At 41.0% G+C, this 17,457-nt stretch overlaps 1 protein-coding gene across 1 annotated transcript in view; it reads left to right on the top strand.

Annotated features, from left to right (window-relative positions):
* The first annotated feature begins 2,329 nt into the window (after positions 1–2,329).
* The window catches only part of LOC132881981 (macrophage mannose receptor 1-like), a 37,249-nt gene continuing 22,121 nt past the window's right edge, over positions 2,330–17,457 (top strand). Inside the window, exon 1 of the mRNA XM_060915116.1 lies at positions 2,330–2,449. The gene's annotated coding sequence lies outside the window, so the exon portion shown is untranslated. The remainder of the gene's footprint in view (positions 2,450–17,457) is intronic.

Here is a 17,457-nt window from a genome sequence, read left to right as displayed (position 1 = left end):
GAGTAGCAGCTCCTCCAGAAATGTAATTTTTCTTTTTTTTTTTCTTTCACGCATACATGCGTGCACACACACCACACACACATAAATGCAGACACACATGCAAACATGCAGATACACGCGCGCGCGCACACACATACACACACACACACATACATACACACACACACACACACACCTTTTATCGGCCCACCTTTTTGGCAGGGAGCCAGGAGTGGGAGTCTGCATTAACAGCTCCTCCGACTGTACTTTTTCTTTCTTTTTTAAAATTAAAGCTTGTGTTAACCACATTCTCAAGAGTCAGTGTTATGTTTCAGTTTTTAAGATATTGGCACGCAAAACATGTAGAGTTGTTAGCAGTTGAAGTAAATGTATTTGTTATTGCTGTTTGTGTAAAGAACTGTACTATGGGCTGACTGTAATAGGCCCACACAATACCTGAAAGGGTAAAATAAGGGACCCATAATGAGCCCGCATGGGACAACTCCGTGTGGGACCCAGATGGGAGAAACCTGGGTTGCCCAAGTAGGTTTTAGCTAGGGCCCATATGAAACCCACTTTTAGCCCAACTGGGCTTGCCCACATGGGGCCACCGCATAACCCTTGGCCAAAACCGACTGGAACCCAGCTGGGCAGCCCACATTCAACCCATGTGGGACCCAGATGGGAGAAACCTGGGTTGCCCAAGTAGGTTTTAGCTAGGGCCCATATGAAACCCACTTTTAGCCCAACTGGGCTTGCCCACATGGGGCCACCGCATAACCCTTGGCCAAAACCGACTGGAGCCCAGCTGGGCAGCCCACATTCAACCCATGTGGGACCCACATGGGTGTGTCGTGTGGGACCCAGATGGGAGAAACCTGGGTTGCCCAAGTAGGTTTTAGCTAGGGCCCATATGAAACCCACTTTTAGCCCAACTGGGCTTGCCCACATGGGGCCACCGCATAACCCTTGGCCAAAACTGACTGGAGCCCAGCTGGGCAGCCCACATTCAACCCATGTGGGACCCACATGGGTGTGTCGTGTGGGACCCAGATGGGAGAAACCTGGGTTGCCCAAGTAGGTTTTAGCTAGGGCCCATATGAAACCCACTTTTAGCCCAACTGGGCTTGCCCACATGGGGCCACCGCATAACCCTTGGCCAAAACCGACTGGAGCCCAGCTGGGCAGCCCACATTCAACCCATGTGGGACCCACATGGGTGTGTCGTGTGGGACCCAGATGGGAGAAACTTGGGTTGCCCAAGTAGGTTTTAGCTAGGGCCCATATGAAACCCACTTTTAGCCCAACTGGGCTTGCCCACATGGGGCCACCGCATAACCCTTGGCCAAAACCGACTGGAGCCCAGCTGGGCAGCCCACATTCAACCCATGTGGGACCCACATGGGTGTGTCGTGTGGGACCCAGATGGGAGAAACTTGGGTTGCCCAAGTAGGTTTTAGCTAGGGCCCATATGAAACCCACTTTTAGCCCAACTGGGCTTGCCCACATGGGGCCACCGCATAACCCTTGGCCAAAACCGACTGGAGCCCAGCTGGGCAGCCCACATTCAACCCATGTGGGACCCACATGGGTGTGTCGTGTGGGACCCAGATGGGAGAAACTTGGGTTGCCCAAGTAGGTTTTAGCTAGGGCCCATATGAAACCCACTTTTAGCCCAACTGGGCTTGCCCACATGGGGCCACCGCATAACCCTTGGCCAAAACCGACTGGAGCCCAGCTGGGCAGCCCACATTCAACCCATGTGGGACCCACATGGGTGTGTTGGCAGGGGTGTTTCCTGCACATGTTATGTAAACATGAACTTTCTGTTTTACAGCAGTGGGGACGAACACTTATGGACAATGATTTCGCAAGATATGACAAATTTAGTTGATGTCTGAATCCTTCTCTTTCCTGCTGTGGAAAATTTAAGGCCTCATATGAAAATCAACCTGTGACATGAAGTAAAGTTTGGAAGGAAGTTTGGGTTGGATGTCATACTGCATCCACAAGAAAAACCTTGAGCTTTAATGCACACTTTGTTGTTTCCAGCTGAAAAACTCTCACTGAGTCTCAATGAAAGCATGTTTGAGATATTGTGCAATGCAGAGAGACTTAAAAGCTCTAAAAATACATTTCATGCTCTAATGTGAGTTCATTCACACAAGTTTTAACAGACATAATTCAGACTATTGAGGAAAAGAATAATGTATTGGTGGTTATAAGGTGAATCATCTTTTTGTAGCCTGTAATACACACATCTACTGCAGAACTGTGTATTTTAGTTAATTTGCATTTTGGATTTCATGGAAAGCAGCACAGAAAAAAGTAGGAAGAGACTGAACAAAGACGTGTTTGAAAAGAAAGCTTAGTCTGAGTTCCAGGGAAGACGGAACACAGCAGACACCAGACAGAGAGACAGACACACACACACACACACGCAGCAGAACACCTTTCCAGTCAAGCACAGGTAAGAAATAACTTTACAAACTCGACAGTTTTGATGGTTTCTTTTTAAATTTCAGTTTAGTAATTCAATTCTTCAAAAATTTGTTTTTGAACAAAAAATGTCATTTATTATTGTTTTGTTTTTTGAGACAGTGTTATTAAGAGACACTTTAACCTGAATGGAACAGCAATTCATAACATTTTCCTCTTGGGACTAGTTTATCCATTTTTAAGTGATTGAGAAAAAATTTATTTCTTCATTCATTCAGATTGTAGAATTGACAAACTGAATGGGTTGTGACGAACACGCAGGAGAAAAAAAATATTCAAATGACCATTCAAGTACATTATATTTGAAAACTGATTTTTTTTTTTTGTCTTCTTGTGCCTTGCGTTCAGCTTGCTGTATCTAACTTAATACTTCCTGTGAATAACTGCACTGTAGTAATTTGTACCCAGGCCTGGCTCCAGCTCTCAGTAACAGGGCAGGACAGGGAGATTTTCTGGAGGGCAAATTGTCTCAATATAAATTAATATACAGTGCCCTCCATGATTATTGGCTCCCCTGGTAAAGATTAGTGAAAATGATTCAGAAAAAAATCCAAAAATATCACACTGGCGAAAAAAAGAGAAATTTAACCTTTAATTGAAATCAATGCATTCTAACATGTAGAACTCAAAGAGTCAGAGTGAATGGTAAATTGTCTGAAATATCTGTAACATCTACAGGATCACCCCAAGGGTGTGTTCTTTCTCCTTTGTTATATATATTATACACAAATGATTGTCGTAGTAACTTCGAAAATCGTCATATATTGAAGTTTGCAGACGACACAGTCATAGTTAGCCTGTTAAATAGTACTGAATCCTTGCACGGTCCTGTGGTTGATTATTTTCTAAATTGGTGTAAGGATTCATTTTTAGTTTTGAATGTTCTAAAGACAACGGATATGTGTATAGATTTTAGGCGTGTGCAGCCCACTCCAGATGCTATAGTGATAGAAGGTCAGGAAGTTGGTCTTGTTGAATCTTATAAATACTTAGGTATGTGTCTTGATAATAAGCTGACTTTTCAGAATAATACTGACTTAATCTATAAGAAGAGTCAACAGCGTCTGTATTGTCTTAGAAAATTAGTTAAATTTCAAGTGGATCCTGCACTGTTGAGTATGTTTTATCGTTCTTTTATAGAGTCTGTGATTACGTTTTCTTTTACTTGCTGGTTCCAATCCTTGAAGGTGAAAGAGAGAAGCCTATTGAATAAGGTTGTCAGTATTAGTAGTAAAGTAATTGGGTCTGCACAAGAAACCTTACAAGATCTTTACAACAAACAGCTTCTTAGGAAAGCAAATGCTATCTTGTCTGACTACTCACACCCTTTACATGAACAGTTTCAATTTCTACCATCTGGTACATTACTTAGATTTCCCCTGGTCAAAACAAACAGATTTAAACACTCCTTTGTTCCTGCTGCCATTTCTCTTCTTAATTCTAAGAGGAACAGATAGCTCTCTTTCATTATTCATGATATGGCCTATTTATGTATTTATTTGTTATGTGTTTTTTGTGCTTTTATAGTATGTTTGGTGCTCCCCACTGTTGTGAAACGAATTGCCCCATTGGGGGACAAATAAAGGTTGATTGATTGATTGATTCAGAGAAAAACAAATCCTTCATCAAAAAAATAATAATTTTCCACAAAAAACACACCTGCACTTGCGTAAATACATTGTACAACCTCTGTGAGCTTCTGTGCTCAGTGAATCATTTTAGTGTTGATGTAGACATTGGATCATTGTCCTGCTGGAAGATCCAATGACGACCCGGTTTTATTTTCCTGGCAGAGGAGCCAGATTCCAATTTAAAATGTCCTGGTATTTCATGGAGTCCATGATGTCATGGACCCGAACAAGGTTTCTGGGGTGTTTGGAGGAAAATCAGCCCCAAAACATCAAAGAACTTCCTCCACATTTTACAGTTGTAATCGGATTTTCATTATAGCCATCCTTCTTTTTACACCAAACCCACCGCGAGTGTTTCTTGGAGGGGGAGCTCCATTTGTGCTCCATCAGACCAGAGAACATGGTTCCAAAGTTGCTGTAGCGTTTCGCAAACTTCAGGTGCTTACATTTGTGGTTAACTGGCAGAAAATTATTTTTTTTCTGGAACCTTTCAAATAATCTGTTAGCATGGAGGTGGAGTCTGATGGTGGTTTTGGAGACTTGGAAATGCCAAGATTTTACTTTTTCTTGTAATTCACCAACAGTGATATTCATTTTCACAACAAAAAAGAACATAATACAATAAAAAAACAAGTGCAGGAGGAGGGAAAAAGCGTTTATCGCTTATACTAGGCCCTCCTCCTCTATACTTATTTAAAATTGATTATAGTCTTAATTACCAATAATCGTGACTACAAATGAAAAATACAAGTAATATAATACATAGAGTGATAACAATACAATAAGGATAATTAAATACTTAATGATATAAATCAAAATAAGAACTGATCATATGAGGCTAATACAAGGGACTATGATGGCTTATGAGATGGCTTTTCAGGGCACTTTTAAACATCAGAAAAGAGGAAATTGTTAGTATATTTGTCTGAAGACTGTTCCATATTGTGACACATTTATATTTTATGGAGGACTGTGCTAATGATGTGCAGAAGAGAGGAATATGGAGCTGATTCCTTTGTCGGGAATAATAATTATGTACAAGTGAATTAGGATTTAAGAAATTGTCAAATATATCGGGGAGATTGTTTGCCAGGAAGTTAAATGTGAAGATACTAATTTGTAATTTATTGATGATATGGATATTTAGTATTTTTAATTTTTGAAACAAGGGAGCAGAGTGTGATCGAAAGTCAGAAGCAGTTGCTATTCTTACGAATTTCTTTTGGAGGGTTATAAGAGGGTGTAGAGTTGTACGGTAGGCGCATCCCCAAACAATGTTATATTAAGTCAAGTATGGGTAAATGAGGCTGCTGTATATAGTTATAAGAGTCTTTTGAGGGATAACGTATTTGATTTTCCCAATAACACCAATTGTTTTAGCAACTCTTTTACTTATGGCAGAGACATGGGCTTTCCAATTTAATTTGTTATCTATTACTACCCCAAAAAATTTAGTCTGTCTCTCTTGCGTAATAGAAACATTCTTTAAGAATATTGTGGCCTTATTAATATCATAACTTTTATTTCTGCTACAGAAAATAAGGAAATTTGTCTTTTTATTATTCATTGATAATTTATTTGCTTTAAACCATGTAGCTACTTTACTCAATTCTTGATTAGCCAGTTGTATCAGAGAATCAAAGTTTTTGTGAGAGAGGAATATGTTGGTGTCATTGGCAAACAGTATAAAATACAGTATTGAGGAGGCTTCTGCTAGATCATTGACGTAGATCAAGAATAGTAGAGGACCCAAAATTGACCCCTGTGGTACTCCACATTGAATTTCTTTGTAGGTTGATTTGGTTCCGTTCAGAGTCACATATTGTTTTCTATTATTCAGGTAATTTCATAAGCAGCTAATTTCCAAAGGAGTATGGTATGGCTTACTATATCAAAAGCTTTTGATAAATCTAAAAATATTCCTATTGTATATTCATTTTTGTCAATGGCTGTAGATATTCTGTCTACTAGTTGCATTAGGGCAAGAGAAGTGGATACACCCTTGCGGAAACCGTATTGGTGTTTGTATAGGATATTAGTGTTGAGATTTAATCAGTCGATTATAGACAAGCTTTTCATACAGTTTTGACATACTGGGCAAGACCGAGATTGGTCGGTAGTTGTTAAATGATGTTGGGTCTCCACCTTTGAAGATAGGGATTACTTTAGCAGTTTTTGTCCCAGTGGGAACCTCTCCACTTTGTAAAGACAATGTAAGAATATGGGTGAGAGGAATGAGGATGTGGGGAAGGGCCATCTTTAGGGCTTTAGATTTAATTTCATCATATCCAGCGGCAGAGTCTTTTAAATTTAAAACCATGTCCTCTACTTCTGTGTTCGAAGGTGGTTCAAAAAGTGACAGGGAACAATTTCTAGAGGCCTTAACGTAGCTTATGAGATCTTTTTGCATTCTTGAAATTTTATTTGCTAGATTAGTACCAATATCAAAAAAGAATTTGTTAAACTCGTTACACATTTCAACATTGTCATTGATGATTTTTATCTGATTTTTATTTCTTGTGGGCCCGTGTTTGTCACTTTTTTTTTTTTACGATTTAGTACTTCATTAATAACTCCCCATGTTTGCTTTATATCAAGACTTGCTTCCGTAAACCTCTTGTGAAAATATTTCTTCTTTGCAGTTCTCAACATGTGATCGAGTTTGTTTCAATATTTTTATATTGGTGTTGGATCAAAGGCGTTGGAATTTTTAGGTATCTTTTTATATAGTTGTTGTTTCCTGTTTATTGATTTGAGTAATCCTTTGCTTAGCCATGGTTTTTTGTAACTTTGGTTGGGGCTTTTAGCCATCTTAAGAGGAAAGCTTTTATCATATATGGTTCCTACAATATTAAGGAATAAATTAAATGCTGTCTCAGTGTCAGGTTCCTCTAATACTCTGGTCCATGATACGTCAGACAGCAGTTCTTTAAATTTCTGTGTTTCTGTTATTAACTTGTCGGTATGTGTATCCCGGTTATTATAAATATAGGAAAATGGTCGGAAATATCTGTAACCAGAACACCTACTTTATAGTCACTATTTCAGGAATTTGTATAGATGTTATCTATTAGTGTTGCAGATTTGTTGGTTACCCTTGTTGGTCTACATACTAGTGGAACAAGCGAAGAAGAAAATAGGTTATTTATATGATCTGCAGTGAGGGAATTAGAACTTTTTATGAGATCTATATTGAAGTCTCCGAATATGTAGCAAGGCTTGTTTTTTCCATTGACCTTACTCATGCTTTATGTCAGTTGTTCATCAAAGTCATGAATGATTGTGTTAGGCGGTCTATAGATACATCCTATAACTATGTTTTTATCTTTTTTGGATATGCTCATCAGTTCAATAAAGATAGGTTAGATACAATAAAGATACTCTGAGTGCCCGTTTCGTCATTTTGGAAGTCAAGATCGTTTCTCTCCACATATTTCAACCCAGTCTTTATATACAATGTAACTCCCCCTCCCATCCTATCTAGCCTAACACGGTGAATACTACTGTAACCCGGTATATCAAAATTTTGGATGGTATCTCCTGTTAACCATGTTTCTGTCAAAGTGATAACTGAGAACTTAAATTGTAAGGAGTGGAGGTAGTTGTTGAGTTCCTCAAAGTGACACGGACGACTACGAATGTTAATGTGGATCATAGACAGGGAGTCTCCTTTTGCTTGAGTTTGATAATTTCTTGAAAGAGTCTTCAGAATGATACTGTGAGATAGTATTAGAAGCACAAAAATGGTTAAAAGTATGTTGGTGTCTGGATCTAGATCAAAAATGGGTGTCGCATTACAATCATCATTTACATCAAATGGGTTAAAAATGAGAGAATTTATGTTAAGAGGATCAAGTGCCCTAACTGAGGAATGATCGGAAGTAGTGGTCATGTCTGGTTTACTTAACAGATTGTTGTTCATGGAACGCAGTCTGGGATTGACTCAAAACAATTCAGGAGTCTCAGATGTCAGGGGTGGAAGCACCAGCTTCTGTCCTGGAGGATCTGGGGTCGTGTCTGCGATGTCCGGTATCCGTTCCTTCCTTGTTGGAATGCCTCTGGGAAGTACTTCTAGTTGTCAGTCTTGGGGGATGCACGAGAAGACGATCGTAGCGCAGGTAGGCGACGTTGCCCCTCTCCCTGGCAGCCTTCATTTCTGGGATGAATTCCTCTCTTCTCTGTTTAACTGCCTCAGACAAGTCTTCGTTAATTAATGTGACTGCCCCTAAGGTACTTCGCACGTTGGAGGATGGCTTCTTTATCCTTGAACCACAGTAACTTGGCTACAATTGACCGTGGGCGTGCATCAGGCTGGAAGCGTCCATTTCTGTGAACCCGTTCGATTTCGATCTTCTTTGGATCTAGCTGCAGTTTGTCTTTCAGGAGGCTTCTTACCTTTTGTTCACACTCTTCCCATGATTCTTCCTTAACATCAGTTATGCCATCTATCAAAATGTTACGCCGTGTCTGGTTTTCCAGATAGTCTGTTTTGTTGTGATTTGAGGTTATGTCAGCTTTCAGTTGCAATATCTTTGATTCAATCTCTTTGATTCTCTGCTCCTGTTGGTGAGAATTAGTGTGGATGTCTTCAATGTCTTTTTGCGAGTACTGCAGACTGACCTTGATTTCTTGGACTTCGCGTATGAGGTTGTCAAATCTTTTGCTGTGGCATTCCAGTGTTGTTTCCATAAAAGATCTGAAATTCTTCTGTTGCAGTTCAAGCATGCTGTTGAAGACTTCCTTTTGATTGTCTAGTAGATTTTTTAGTGTGGACATAGAAACAAGCTCGTCATCTTGGATTGTCATTGGGAGGGAGGTGCACTGAAACAACAAAAATGTGCGGCAGACAACTGGAAGAAGAAAATGGCACAAGGAAACAGCAGAACCTGTAAGAACAGAATCTGTAGGATTTCAGGGAGACCTACCGGCGGGGCTCCACTGAGGGAGCCCGCTGCGGTGATTCAGCTTCGCTGATTGCTGGATAATAATGGCTTCACCCTTTGTTGTATCACTATGGAGTCACCCTGGAAACGACGCTCCTTCAAATTTTGATGTGAGGAAGAGTAGATTTCCCAATTTTCCAATGCTGGACAGTCCTAAAGGATCTCCATTTCCTTCTTTAACGCGAAACCACGAAAAACATCAAAACACGCACGAGCTCAATTCGTGCACTCTCTCGCGTCGCGAACAGGATACTTGGAATTTTTTTTTTTGCCTCTCTTACCCTCCTCCTCACTGTACGTGGTGCAAAATAAACCTGGCTCCTCTTCCAGGCAAATGTGTAACAGTTCCAGTTGGTGTCCACTTTTTTTATTTTTGCCCTAACAGCAGAGGTGGAAAGAGTACTAAAATATTATACTCAAGTACAAGTACTGTTACTCTGATGAAATTTTACTTAAGTACAAGTAAAGTTACCAGACAAAAAATCTACTCAAGTAAAAGTAAAAAGTAGATCATTTAAAATGTACTTTGAGTAAAAGTAAAACGTTACTTTTAACAATGGGTGTTTTCTGCCTCCATTGTGTTGTGCAAAAATGAAAAAGAAGAGGAAACAAGGATATATGTACATCTCAACCCAGATGTTTTATTTAAAGGAAGTGTATCAAATTGAATGCTTAGGATAATGCTGCATTAAAACTGAGACAAACAAAAAAGGTCAATACACACAATCATGTCGTTTACATCGCCCTGACCACACAAAGCATTGTACACGAAATATGAAAGTGAAATGTTGCACCGAAATCTCGTAGCTTGCCTGTGTGCACTGTGTGTTATTGAACAATTCAATTCAAACATTATTTGTTTTGCTTAGTATTCCTCTCTGGCCTGTTGGATGTAGAATGGTAGGAGGACTGATCACGTCAGGTTGGCGAGCTAACTTGCTTGCATGATTAGCCAACCGAATAACAGACTAGTTACCGTTATGTTACAGTACCAACAGGTTGCTACTTCAACATTAGCAATGCCATCCACTATTTTTGGAATATAACCAGCCTATTGTCGGTTTTACTATGGAAAGGAAACATTATGATCAGGGGCGCAGATACGTTTTTTGAACTGGGGGGGGACAAAAAACTGGGGGGGACAAAGCTGCCAGCAAACCAACCCCAACCCCGATATGCCTGTCAAACTTGTTGTGGGTAACCATAGCAACCAAGCTCGAGCTCGCAACCTGTGCAGTCTGCGCAGCTCAACCAACCGAATATCAGTCTTTGTTTTGTTTTATGTGAGTTGTTGCAACTATGTATACACTGCTGTGCACCTCAATAAACCGAATGGTAATTAGTCTTTTGATTTTTCCGTGAGGTTTGCCTTATGTAAAGAAAGACAGCATAAACGTTTCTTCCTCCCTATAAGTGGGGGGGGGGGGGACCGAACGAGGTGAATTTAAATCTGGGTGGGACGAATCCCACCCGTCCCACCCTCTATCTGTGCCCGTGATTATGATGCCAATGACAATACTTACCTCAACATGCTTGCGCAGATTAGACGTCGAATTTTTGTATGCCGCAATGGTTGTCTTCTTGGGCACACATAATCTGCATTGCATAATGAAACTGTCACCCCTTTTCTCTACGAAGCTGAAGTGATCACGTATGTAAGGCCAGGGGTGCACTTCATTACTGGAAGAAATTGCGTTTTCTGCAGGGTCGTCCACCACAGTTTCCTCGGTCTCCTCCATGTCCGCAGGGGCGCTTTATCAACACCCGTGGCCCAGGGGCTAGGCCCCTCATAGGCTACCTGTCAACCCTACCTTTACCATTGGCCAGGAAAACACTCTTATTTTATTTGCAATACGTGTCAAGCATTTACAGTGTAAGTGCGTAATTAGCCTAGAAGCCTACGATAGGTTACGTTTGGCTCAGCGTAGCTGCGCAAGGCCCACGCTCACATCGCTCAACACATCCGACCACAGAGGGAGAGAAGAACGCGCGCATTATCATTACAGAGCCGGTTCTGATTATTACCACAGACAGGACAGTGATACTGCGTAACTTTCACGCAGGGGCATGGCCAGAGATAACCACACAAGCCTGCATGCGCTATAATGTAGACCTATGTGTTGTAAACATAAAACACACACACCTACAGACAAGTCCTTTTAAAAAATAAAATACATAAAAATAGCTTGGCGGCATGAAAACAAACATTCACTGCAAGTCAAGGTACTTGGCTCGGTGGCCACATGAAACGTAAACACCATGGACAGCGGCCAAACTCATAACTCTACAGACCGAAATACACGAAACCAAGTCCTACTAGGGTCTATTTTACCGATCTATGTTCAAGCATCATGCAAGTCTTCCTTCTCCTTGAATGAGACCGTGCATTCAACTGCCTTTTTGACATGACTGCATCAAAATACCACTTGCAACAATATTTCACGCTAGGGCTGTGCCGATAGACGATGCCATCGTCCATCGACGATGGTGGTCATCCATCACGATGGAGAGCCACCATCGTGATACCACGCCCCCTCCTGTCATAATCATGCATATACGGTATCATCTGGGCCTATTTAACCTAAAAAGTTAGTTTTTTGTTAGTTTAGTTAGTTAGTTTTGTTTAATATATAAAAATATAACATATTATAAATACATAATTATATAAATCATTATAAAGATCCTATTACCGCTTGTTCACGTAGGCTATGGTGCAGGGACGTGCTAGTGAACATAACATGTGGTTACACAAATACAGTATGCTACTAATAATAAATTTTGACTTCATTTTTTAGCCTACACTAGACTTTTAATAAGTGAATTAATAAAAAGGTAACTGTTGATTAGCCAAGATGGCGGATGGCAGTGTGTCAGGAGAAATCACTGCTGGTCTAGGTGATAAACCTGAAGTTTTTAAAGTTTATAAAACTCAATGTGGGAAGATGATTGTAGTGCAGTGGTTCTCAACCAGGGGGGCGCGCCCCCCTAGTGGGGCGCGGAGGTACTCCAGGGGGGTCGCGAGTAGGCTTCATGTATGGAGGAAAAAAAAAATCTGGGGCTAACAGGCTATAGTAGCTAAGCAGATGCAACACATTTACCCATGTCAAAATGCAGGACATTGGACTATTACATACAAATCAATACTATTATAAAATCTATCATCAATCTATCATAAAATCTTGTGTGTGTGGCCGCATCAGTCGGGGGAACTGTGATATGTTCCCAAGCCTTGCAGACTTTATCAGTAATGCAGGCACTTCCCACGATTTCTCATCTGTCTTTCAAGCAGCGTCAGAGCACCTGTCGGTAATGAGAAAACAGTTTGCGGCATACTTCACAGAGGATTATCGCTCTTTTGCGTGGGTTCGAGATCCATTTGTGTGTACTGCTGACGAACTTCCAGTTGACATGCAGGAACAGCTTATTGAGCTGAAGAGTGACAGTAGACTTAAGGCAGTCTTCACCTCATGCCCTCTTTCGACATTCTGGGCAGCATTGATGCAGGAGTACCCGCAACTGTGTGACGTAGCCTTGAAACTGCTCATCCCATTCGCATCGACCTACTTGTGTGAGGCAGGATTTTCAAAAATGACTGCGCTCAAAACAAAATATCGCAATCGTGCGCAAATTGAGGATGACTTGAGACTGTGCTTGTCAAACATTTCGCCAAGAATCGAGGATCTTTGTAAGGCAAAGCAGGCTCAGGTCTCGCATTAACGCAAATGCAGATCACAAAGGCACAGTAAAAAGTAAAACCTAAATTCACGCCTGGTCCCAATTCCCAATGATATCAATAGCCAGCTAATGATAAGCCTAACAAAATACCTAATAAAAACACATAATAATAATAATGATGCCTATTAATAATAATAGCATAATAATAATAATAATAATAATATCAACAACCAACAACAGCAATAATAATAATAATAATAATAATAGGCCTAATAATAATAATAATAATGCCTGAAAGAACATAAGTCTTGTACTACTGCCAACAGCTTAGTAATGATAATAGGCCATAATAATAATAATAATAATAATTATAATAATTATAATTATAATAATGCCCGAAAGCAGATTAGAAATGTGGTGCTACTGCCAATTATAACAATAGCCTAATAATGATAATAGGCCTATGTATTTCTATGGAATGGATAATGCTACTACTGCTGCTACTACTACTACTACTACTACTAATAATAATAATAATAATCTAGCTCAGGGCTATCTATCTATCTATCTATCGGTCAATATAAGGTGCTGTAGGTCGGGTGGCGTCACTGCGGGTGAGTGTGTTTGGGGCGGGGCGAGAAGAGGGGCCCCCAACTGCAATGAACCAGCTTTGGTGGGGCCCAGGTTGCAAAAGGTTGAGAACCCCTGTTGTAGTGGATGAGTTCCTGAACTTTATTTCAGACAAAATGAGGACTCTGGACCACAATGAGATTGTGCTGTTGGCTACAAACAATTTCCCATCGGAATGGATTGCAAAATCGAAGGCTTTCCTGTTTGAAGTGTGCTCGAGAACAACGCAACGCAAAATTAATCATACGGGAAAAGACAAGGACGCTAAAAACGTGAAAGCATGCTTGAGCTTGTTTAATGAGTTTGGGGAAAACATGCCTATGTTTGTCTCGCACCGTTTGGACAAGCTACCACCTGTTGGCTTTGGCAGTATGGACGCATCGGCCCTGCTCAGGAGAGTAGAGCAACTGAGCACTGAGGTCGCTGGGTTGCGGAGGACTATGGAGGCACAGGCTGAAGTGTACGAAAATCTGACAGCAGCTACTGATGCTGTAAGCCGACAGATGACCGCGGTGGAGAGGAGCTGCTCCGTGGACCCGGCTGGGGCAGACACCTCTCAGGTATGGAGGAAGGCAGATCCCGCTCAGCAGGCAGAGATGGCGCTACCCCCTCCCGCTCCGGCATAAAAAGCTTGACTCCGTAATTAATGTCGTCAGACTGGAAACTGACTGGTGTATTGGGCTCCAGGTCAGGATGCACAACAGGGAGTTTATTATTTTGAATGTCTATACACCGTATGAGTCTAGCCATAATGATGATGAATATGTTTGGAAACTGGCATTTATCAATTGTTTTATTGCCGATAACTGCTGCACAACTGTTTTTGTAATGGGAGACATGAATGCAGATATTTCTGATATTTCTTCCCCTTTTGCTAAACATATGCTAAGGATGTGTGATGAAAATAAGCTGGTGTTATCTAGTCAGTTGCTTTTACCTGAGGATAGCTTCACTTACTATAGTGAGGCCCACAAGACAACAAGTTGGCTTGATCATGTGATATGCACTGCGGATGCTCATGCCACGCTGGAACATATGAAAGTACTTTATGATGCAACCACAACTGATCATTTCCCTATAGAGATCATACTAGACACTGGTAGCCTCCCTGAGACTCTGAGGGAGGACAATATCGGAAATAGGGAAAAGGTTGACTGGATTAAACTTTCCTCAGAGGATGTATCTTTGTATTATGGAAGATCAGATGCACTCTTGAGTAAAACAGAACTGCCTATGCATGCTATTCTATGCACCAATGTTAATTGTAAGAACATTCATCACTGTGTTGATCTCTGAGTTTTACAACTGTATTGTGTATGCCTTAGTAGAGGCTAGTAAACCGCTTCTCACTTATTTTAATAAAGCTAAGAACATTAAGCCTGGCTGGAACAGGTATGTTGCTGGCCCCCATGCAGAAGCTAAGGCGGCCCATAAGGCCTGGGTTATGGCTGGTAGACCTAGGCAGGGGCCTGTTTTAGAACATAAAAAGGCAACTAATTTAAGATACAAATATGCAGTGCGTTATGTGGGTAAACATGAGCAAGCCCTGAGAGCAGACCTCATGGCTGGGGAACTGCTTGACAATAATGTCATTGGTTTTTGGAAAGAAGTCAAAAACATAAATAGGGGGAAAACACCACTGCCATGTAACATTGAAGGGGTATCCGGTGGGGAAAACATCACAGAACTATGGAGGCAGCATTATGCTGCTCTATTCAACTGCATTAAAAGTGAACCTTACTGTACAGGTAACATAGAGGAGGAGGTGGTACACATCTGCCCCTCTGAGATTTTCCAAGCTATAAAGCAGCTAGCTGATGGCAAAGCATGTGGTTTGGATAATATCACTGCAGAGCACCTGAAGCTAGCTAGCCCTAGGGTAGCAGTGTTACTATCCATATGTCTTACAGGGTTGATGACACACGGCATCCTTCCAGATTCTATGCTGACCGTTGTCCTTGTTCCAGTTATTAAAGACAAGGCTGGCAAGGTAGGGAGTATGGACAATTATCGGCCTATTGCTCTGGCCAGCATACTGTCTAAAGTGTTAGAAAGGGTCTTAATTTACAAACTTGGGGACCTTATCTGCACTACTGATAACCAATTTGGCTTTAAGAGTAAGCACAGTACGGATATGTGTATTTATGCACTAAAAGAAGCTGTGGAAAAGTACAGAGGGCAGGGGTCAACAATGCTGGTGGGCTTTATTGATCCTTCTAAGGCGTTCGATCGAGTGAACCATCATAAACTCTTCACTAAGTTGGAGCAAAGGGGTGTCCCAAGATGCATAATACGTATTTTGGCATATTGGTACGACAGGCAAGCTATGCAGGTTAAATGGGGTAATGTATTATCCTCTCCCTTTAAAGTAGGCAATGGGGTGCGACAGGGTGGGCTTCTATCCCCAAGCCTATTTAGCCTGTACATGGATGACCTGTCAAGGCAGCTGAGAGAATGCAGAACAGGGTGTATAATAGGGAACACCTTAATCAATCATATCATGTATGCTGACGACTTAGCTATTATATCTCCCAGTAGTGCAGGATTCCAACTGCTCCTCAATATATGTTCAGACTATGGGGTCAAGTTTGACATAAAGTATAATGCTAAGAAGAGTATAGTAATGATATGTAGGACCAAGGAGGATAAACACCTTAACTTTCCACCGTTCCAATTATCTGGGCAAATCTTGTCTGTGTGCTCCAGTGCTAAATATTTAGGCCATATCATTAATGATAAAATGGAGGATGATGCTGATATGCTTAGACAGAGAAGGACTTTGTATGTCCAAGCCAATGTGTTGGTGAGAAAATTTTACTACTGCTCTGATGAGGTGAAGGTGAACTTGTTCAGAGCATAAATTCATAGGCAGGTTGCAGGGGTCCCAGAATAATCTCCTTATAGAGTTGACCAATCCTAGGTGCAGTTCTGTAAGATATCAATCCTATATATGGAAACACTGGTATCTATGTCTATTGTAGGAGGGGTAAAATGATATTTAATTTTGTTTTTAATAATTGTACTTTTCCTAATGTATGTATCTTTTGTAGTAATGAACTTGTGCCAGTACTTTTTAATACGAGGTGATTTTGTACCTGATACACTGTACTGTATGTTGTGTATTTGTATTGTATGTGGTTTTTTTTTTATGTCAATGTTTGGACGTTGGAGTCTGCAATAAAAACTTGATGATGATGATTTTAATGTAAAATTTGTCATGTTGTTCAAACAAATAGCCACTATTAACAGTCGGGAAATATTGCACCTTATCAAACGGCAGTGAAGCGCAGACTTCGGCAGAAGTCAAATAACTTTAATCTGGTAAACAGGCCTACTTTCAGACACAAAATGGTCCACTCTAAGCCATAATGTCAAACCAAATGGAAGAATGAAGGTGATTCTGACAAATGTAAAGACAGTAAAAAAAAAAAAAAAAAACAATATTAAATCATGATTTTAAAAGCTGGTGCAATAATTCAAACACTAATAAATTGGAAAAATTAGCGCGTTCAATTGCGCACTAAAGGCCGAAACGCATCTTCAATTGATATGGTGTAAATAAACAATGAGTAATAGCTTAAGTGTAGCTTCTTCTCATAGTTTGAATACTAGTCTTTCATTGTTAGAGCAGATTAATATCTTGCCGTGATCAGTGAGTGCTCGGGGAGGTTCATTTCCACCTGCGCTTTGCGCAGCTCATTTCTCCGAAGCCAGCTGTGCGCAAACGCAGTGTTGACTGCTCGGCAAACTCCAAACGCTCGGTCTGTACTGGCCCTCTGTTGCGCAAGCGAGTTGGTTATGGCCAGGTTCAAATTGTGCCCAAAACAACTTAACCACGGCCATTTCAATTGCCTGATGGCTGTGACAATATTCGCCCCGTTGTTATACAGGCGATCTTTTTCTCCTCTATTTTCCATTCGGCAAGTGTCTCGCGCAATGCGTCTTCTAAATTGTCCGCCGAATGTGTCTCTGGCATGAAACTCGTCTGCAGGCATTTGGACTGCATTGCCCACTCTCGGTCCACATAATGTACGGTAGCTGACATATAGGGCATCATGTTGCAGCTGGACCACATATCCGTTATCAAGGCCAAATATTCC

Source organism: Neoarius graeffei, chromosome 1, assembly GCF_027579695.1.
Source record: "Neoarius graeffei isolate fNeoGra1 chromosome 1, fNeoGra1.pri, whole genome shotgun sequence".
Lineage (NCBI taxonomy): Eukaryota > Metazoa > Chordata > Actinopteri > Siluriformes > Ariidae > Neoarius > Neoarius graeffei.
This window is presented reverse-complemented; position numbering and strand designations above follow the sequence as displayed.